This window comes from Ictalurus punctatus, chromosome 26, assembly GCF_001660625.3.
Source record: "Ictalurus punctatus breed USDA103 chromosome 26, Coco_2.0, whole genome shotgun sequence".
Taxonomy (NCBI): Eukaryota; Metazoa; Chordata; class Actinopteri; order Siluriformes; family Ictaluridae; genus Ictalurus; species Ictalurus punctatus.
Window position 1 is genome coordinate 19,768,080 of NC_030441.2, and position 6,208 is coordinate 19,774,287.

At 35.5% G+C, this 6,208-nt stretch overlaps 1 long non-coding RNA gene across 1 annotated transcript; it reads right to left on the reverse strand.

Moving 5' to 3' along the window:
- Positions 1 to 2,420: 2,420 nt before the first annotated feature.
- On the reverse strand, positions 2,421 to 6,004 carry LOC108258829 (uncharacterized). The gene is made up of 3 exons (XR_001810746.3): positions 5,871 to 6,004; positions 3,721 to 3,832; positions 2,421 to 3,642 (listed from the first exon to the last, which is right to left on the reverse strand). It is a non-coding gene; the product is annotated as an uncharacterized LOC108258829 (long non-coding RNA).
- Between the last annotated feature and the right edge of the window lie 204 nt (positions 6,005 to 6,208).

The window sequence follows — 6,208 nt, forward strand, 5'->3', positions numbered from 1 at the left end:
TCATTTACACATCTGCAGAGAAAACACATGTGGCTAATAACACAGCTGCTGTATAAAACTAGCAATGCAGGATGATATCAGAGGAATTTTACTCACACATCATGTGACTGTTAGGAAAAATTATATTCCACTAAAAGTCCAACCTGATATTCCAGAATGTGTAAGGTAAATGATGATGGAATATCTAATCGCAGGAAGTGTCCGAGTTTAAAGAGTTATTTATCGGTTATCAGTTAGATGTGTCTTTGATGTTCATGTGAACCTAAAATAAATAAACATAACGATAACGATGGACTTTCTATTCCAATATTTTCTATTGATGAATGTCTGTGTATCAGAATATCATCGACAATTCCAGTTTTATGTGAAAAAGGTTACGATGTTAAGATCTCACTCGTATAATAAACGGATACGACTTAACTTTAGATTTTGTTTTACTTTTAGCTAACAAATCACTGTAAAACTTCATATATTTCCAGTTGGATGTAAAGTTTTTTTTTTTTAATAATAAGTTTACAACATACAGAGATGAAGACTAATAAAAAATATTACAAGAAAAATAGTAAGGTTTCAACACCACTGTGTGTATAAAGACCTCACACATTTCACTCAAAATCAGTAACTATATCAATAAACAATAACAATAAACAGCAATTAGACCTATTAAATAATGTATTTAGTCTGGTCACTTATAAATCTCCGTTACGGTCTGTTTTTGTTTCTTTGGTGGCATCATTTTCACACAACAAAGAAACATGGACGTTAATAAACGACAAACACCTTTATTAACGATACATTTTTAAAATAATTAAGAAAGAACCAAACTTACTAATTTGTGACTCATACTGTGGTTGGTTTAACATTTAATAAAAGAAAAATCTCGTATTATACACTTAAAAAAAGACAAAAAAACCTTCTCTATTATTATTTCTCTATTTATTTTCTTATTATGGTTTTGACCCCATGTAGTGTGACCTGTTGTTTTGTTTTTTATTTATTAATATTTTTTATTTATTTATTTTTTTGCTCAGGTTGTTTCACCTTGATCCTGTCTGTAGTTGTATAATCAACTCCACACCGCCCCCTGCTGGATCACTCACTTTGACACATTTAACACTCTATCCTGGACAATCTGCAGAATGCAGCTCATTTCATTCAGGGTGAAGTATACAAAAGTGGGACAGTTTTTGGTAGCGTCACCGTGCCACAATGACAAAAGCTTTATACTGCTAACCTTTGATTATTATTTATTTTATATTTTTGTAAAGGCAAAACCTTAGATGTAAATGTATTGAATAAATATTTGATATAGCTTTAATGTGATAATGATAGACATGTGAACACCCTTAGGCGCTGCTTTACACTGAGGAAAAATATTTTTGTTTCAATTTAAGACACAAACACACATAATTGTCCTTTTAAAATAGTGGGTAACTCTGCTCTGACTGAAAAACTGACTAGCTCAGAATAGTAGGATAATCAATAATCATAATCCATAACATTGCCTTTAAACAGTGTCCCTGATGACCTGAAAGCGTGTTAGATAAAATGGAACGGTACTTAAAACACACATTCACAGAATGGGAATTAAATGCGAAGTTTGCAACAATACATTTATATATATATATATATATATATATATATATATATATATATATATATATATATATATATATATATATATATATATAAAATTGACCATCCAAGAATCATTGAATAAACACAGTAAAAGTTTTGTTTGATTTCTGTTCTTTATAGAGGCGTATGTTTAAGAAGTTCTCATTCGTCTGTGGACTTACCAAGTTCTTTCTGACACCAGGTAGATTTTGAAACTAGACCACACCCACAACAGTGTTGTAAGGCACATGAAAACATTTGGGCAATGATAAAGACTCTTGTGGTAATCATTCATGGCTATAAAAATGGATTGGAGCCTGATATTTAAATGGATACGGAAGGATCACTGATTTCCTGTTTGCGGATGAGTCTGAGGGCTCCGAGGAAGAGAGGGAGGAATGTAGAACATAGTTAAGACAATACAAGATGGGGTCAAACAGGTTGAAATGTGGGGGACGAGGTGGGGATTTACATTCTCGGTGGAAAAGACCAAATCGATGCCTTTCACAAGAAAGAACCCCCGGAAGGTGATCATCTGAAACAATATGGAGGTAACTTGGAGAGAGTTGAAAGCGGTGTTTTTTGGGATGGCATTTTGACTCGAGATTAACGCAGAGAGAGGATATATTATACATGTGGAGGATAAGTGTACATAAGTGATCAATGTAAGGATATACAGTCGTGTGAAAAAATAAGTACACCCCATGGAAAGTGTTGACTTTTTGACATATTTGGACAAGCAAACATTTGATCATCTTTGGAACGGTGCCTGTTAATAAAGTCAAACAAAACCACAATGAAAATTGACTTTCTCAATCATTTACTCAATAGAAATATCTATAGATGAATTCATATTCATTTGGGTTCACACTAGGCATTATGGGTAATGGAAGAGTGGACAAACTAGCCAAACATACTGGGGAAAAAAGGAGAGAAGAAAACAGACATGAGTCTCTCAAAGCCAGAAGGAAATTGTTAGTGGAAGCAGCAGTGGGACCGGGAGATAAAAGGAAGACATTTATACTCCATAATGATACACAGCACCCTCCATTAATATTGGCACCCTTGGTAAATATGAGCATTAAAAAAATTCACAGAAATACTCTGCTCTCATGGACATCAAACAATTGAAATACAACTCAGGTTTATATATATTTAAAAAAACAAACAAAAAAAACCACCTTGTTAAATATAGGTGTGTATGTGCAACAATTATTGGCACCCCTATGAATTCATGGTGCCAATATTAATGGAGGGCATTGTAGAATCGGTATTGTGGAAAGTAAGGGAAGAAACAGAAAAGAGGAGACAATCATGACTAGATTGAGAATAATACACAGAATAGTTCACTTCACATTATAAGGAAGCAGCCAGCTGGTTTGTGATCATTGCCAGACGGCAGAATCTGTAGAACATGTGCTGCAGAAAATATAAAGTAGAAAGAAAGGACATGACGGAAGAAATGGAAAGAGTAGGAATAGTACAGCCTCATACCCACAACGAAGGTCCGCTGTTTTTCAAACAACAAGCCATGGATCAACAATGACATTAAAGCCCTCCTAAGCAGGAAAAAAGAGGGTACTCATGGCAGGAGACAGTGAGGAGGTCAGGTCAGTCCAAAATGAGCTGGGGGGTGTGGCTGAGGAAAGCAAAAAACAGCTACTGGGAGAGGCTAGCTGGAAAAAAACTGTGCAAGCTGGAAAAAAAACTGTGCCAAAGAGGTATGGGACAGCATGAACAGGATTACTGGACTTAAAAATTCCAGACCAGCCATGGAGGGCAGCCTGGAACATGCAGAAGAGCTAAACCGGTTTTTCAACAGGTTTGACTCAGCCCCCCACCCCTGAGAGCTGAGAAACATATCAGAGCCTAGAATCTATAAGGTTTATATTCTGTGATACTACATTATTTTATTTCACCATTGCTTCAACTTCTTCTGACAATCCTAAAGACAAAAAATCAGAACATAACAACAGAAACAATATGTTCCTTCGGTTGACTGTTAGGGTCCAATACATGTGCAACCTGGAAAAAAAAATACAAATAAGCATAAACTATCATCATGTTTTAAGATTTTTAGCATGGCCAGAATCAAATGACTACCATTCTCTGAAGATGTTCTGGTAATGGTTGGCACACACTGCTTTATTTGGAAGCATGTCCTCCACTGCCAAGAAGGGCTTGTGGCTTGTAGTCACAGCGTGACATGTGTGCTCTTCAAAAGATAAAAAGGGGAAAAAACCAACAACATGAATTATCACATCATCTCAATCAAAGATGACTAAACTTCCAACCACTACAGGGTCTTCACACCTAAAATTTGGCTGCATACTAAACCTACACCAACTAGAACATGATTAGCCGGTTAAGGTACTTGGCACTTAAATTTAAGCGCGGACACAAAAATAAACCTTCAAAACCCCACCCAAATCGTGTAGGGCGACACGCGTCATCCACACCCTACACTCAGTCAGTCGCTCTTTTGCTTTACGGCGGAGTACAACACAGAAAACGGCTCTCCTTTGTCGGAAGACTTTAAACAAGGTACTGTTCTTTATTATTGAACCCTCTAGAATAGCTCTTTTTCACTGCATGATTTGATTATTTTACATTTATGTAGTGTCATTTATTTATTATTTACTCAAGAGCTGTGTTTTACTGTTTAGTGGTGGATGCATGTAGAAATTTAATTAACTGTGGTTTTCTTTTAAACTGCAGAGTCTAATGTCACTAGATATTAAGTCTTATCTGAAAAATGTACAAGTAAAAGGATTAGATTTCATGCTGATTTATAGGGGCTCTGTGGAAACCGTTGCGTCATCTTCAAATTAATCAGAAGACAACACGTTAATGTTTTGTTCAGATCATATAGAACTTATAGTATAGTATTTATACATTAGAAAGACTATTGGCATAAGGCACGGTTTTGAAGCTGTTATTTTATTTTATATTTATTTCTTTTAACTGTTCAGCCATGAGGCTGAACTCTGAGCATTCCCGCGCTTTCACGTGTCTGTCCGCTATGTCACTTCCGCAAGTCGCAGTGAACTAGGCGCGAATTCTTCACAGCGCCATCTTTGGTTCGGGTTTAGGGCGCGGTCCTAACCGAACTGTTACAACAAAAACTCAGCCGTTAACTTGTCCCCCCCCCCCCCGGAACCCAAAATTTATTACAATAATTGTAAACGTTTGTCTGGACACATGATATTTAAACTGGTATCTTATTGTAGTATTAAAGAAAAATAGATTAAAGAAAAAAAAATCAGGTTTTACATTATCTGAATCTCAATTAAACAATTTGAAACAGTTATCATTTTCTCTACATGTTTTAGAGCATTAAATGATTTTATCTGACTAAAATAAACAGTATATATATTAAAAAAACTTTGTCTGACTTATTTTTGCTGTTAACAGTCACACTGTCTGTGGTGGTACAAATCATAATAGGTATGATTCGCCTTTGTAGTATTCTATAGTAGGAGAGTGATTTTAGTTTCTAACCAGTGTAACTGTAATTCTGTAAAAAAAAAAAAAAAAACCTGTAAAAATATAGAGCAGTGGTTTTCAAAGTGGGGGCCAATAGGTACATGATTTATTTATATATATGCATGCATTACTGTAACATGTTATTTGTAACAATACATTAAAATCACATTTGCTATTATTATTATTGCTAAACTGACAAAACATCGACGTAAAAAAGGGGGATATATTCAGAAGTCTGTATTTTTTATGCGTTTTAAAGACATCTTGCAAAATGGTGGCCTCAGTCAAATGTTAATGCCATTTGGGGGGCCTTGACCTGGAAAAGTTTGGGAACTTCTGATATTGAGCCTGCACAAAGAAATGTGTATCTGAGATGTAATCCTCAACACATCGCAAGAGGGCAAGTGAGACAGTAACACAGTCTACACTCAAAAACCTGGTTTTCTTTATAAAAATAAGTTTTCTTCCGTACACTAATTTTCTTTTAAAAATCAATTTCATATTCTAAGCGTATTAATATAATTTTGATGCATTCTAAGCTAAACGTGTTTCTTCAGATTAATTTAAAGACTTCATTTCCAGTGTCTCAATGAAGTGATTGTTAGAGCACGTGTCATAAGACTTCAACATCTCCCACAAAACAACAGAACATAGGTCTTACTGACACTTACTCCCGAATTCTGCTTGTACTGCACGATGCCATCCTGTTAAGTTTAATGTAACATTCATTGGGTTTACGTGTAATAAAACAAGATTTAAACACTAACCTGTGCCGTTCCAGTAGAACGAAGGAGGGTGTGTTAACTCTTTGAGGTCGAGAGCATCGCCGATGATATTCAGCATGGTCAGGTGAACATCTCTTGTCTCTTTCTCTTCATAAACTGGTAGGATTTGATCATACCCATTCAACAAAAACACCACCAGAATCTGTAAAGTCTCCACTTTCCAGTTATTCCACTTCCAAATAAGATGAACATTTAATAAAGCAGGTAAATGCCAGAAAATACAGCTTGTCCCTGTACCGAGAAAGTGCTCTGAGTAAAGTGAAACCTCCTCTCCTCCCCCTGTTCACATATTAACAACATGCTAATTGGTGCCTCCCTAT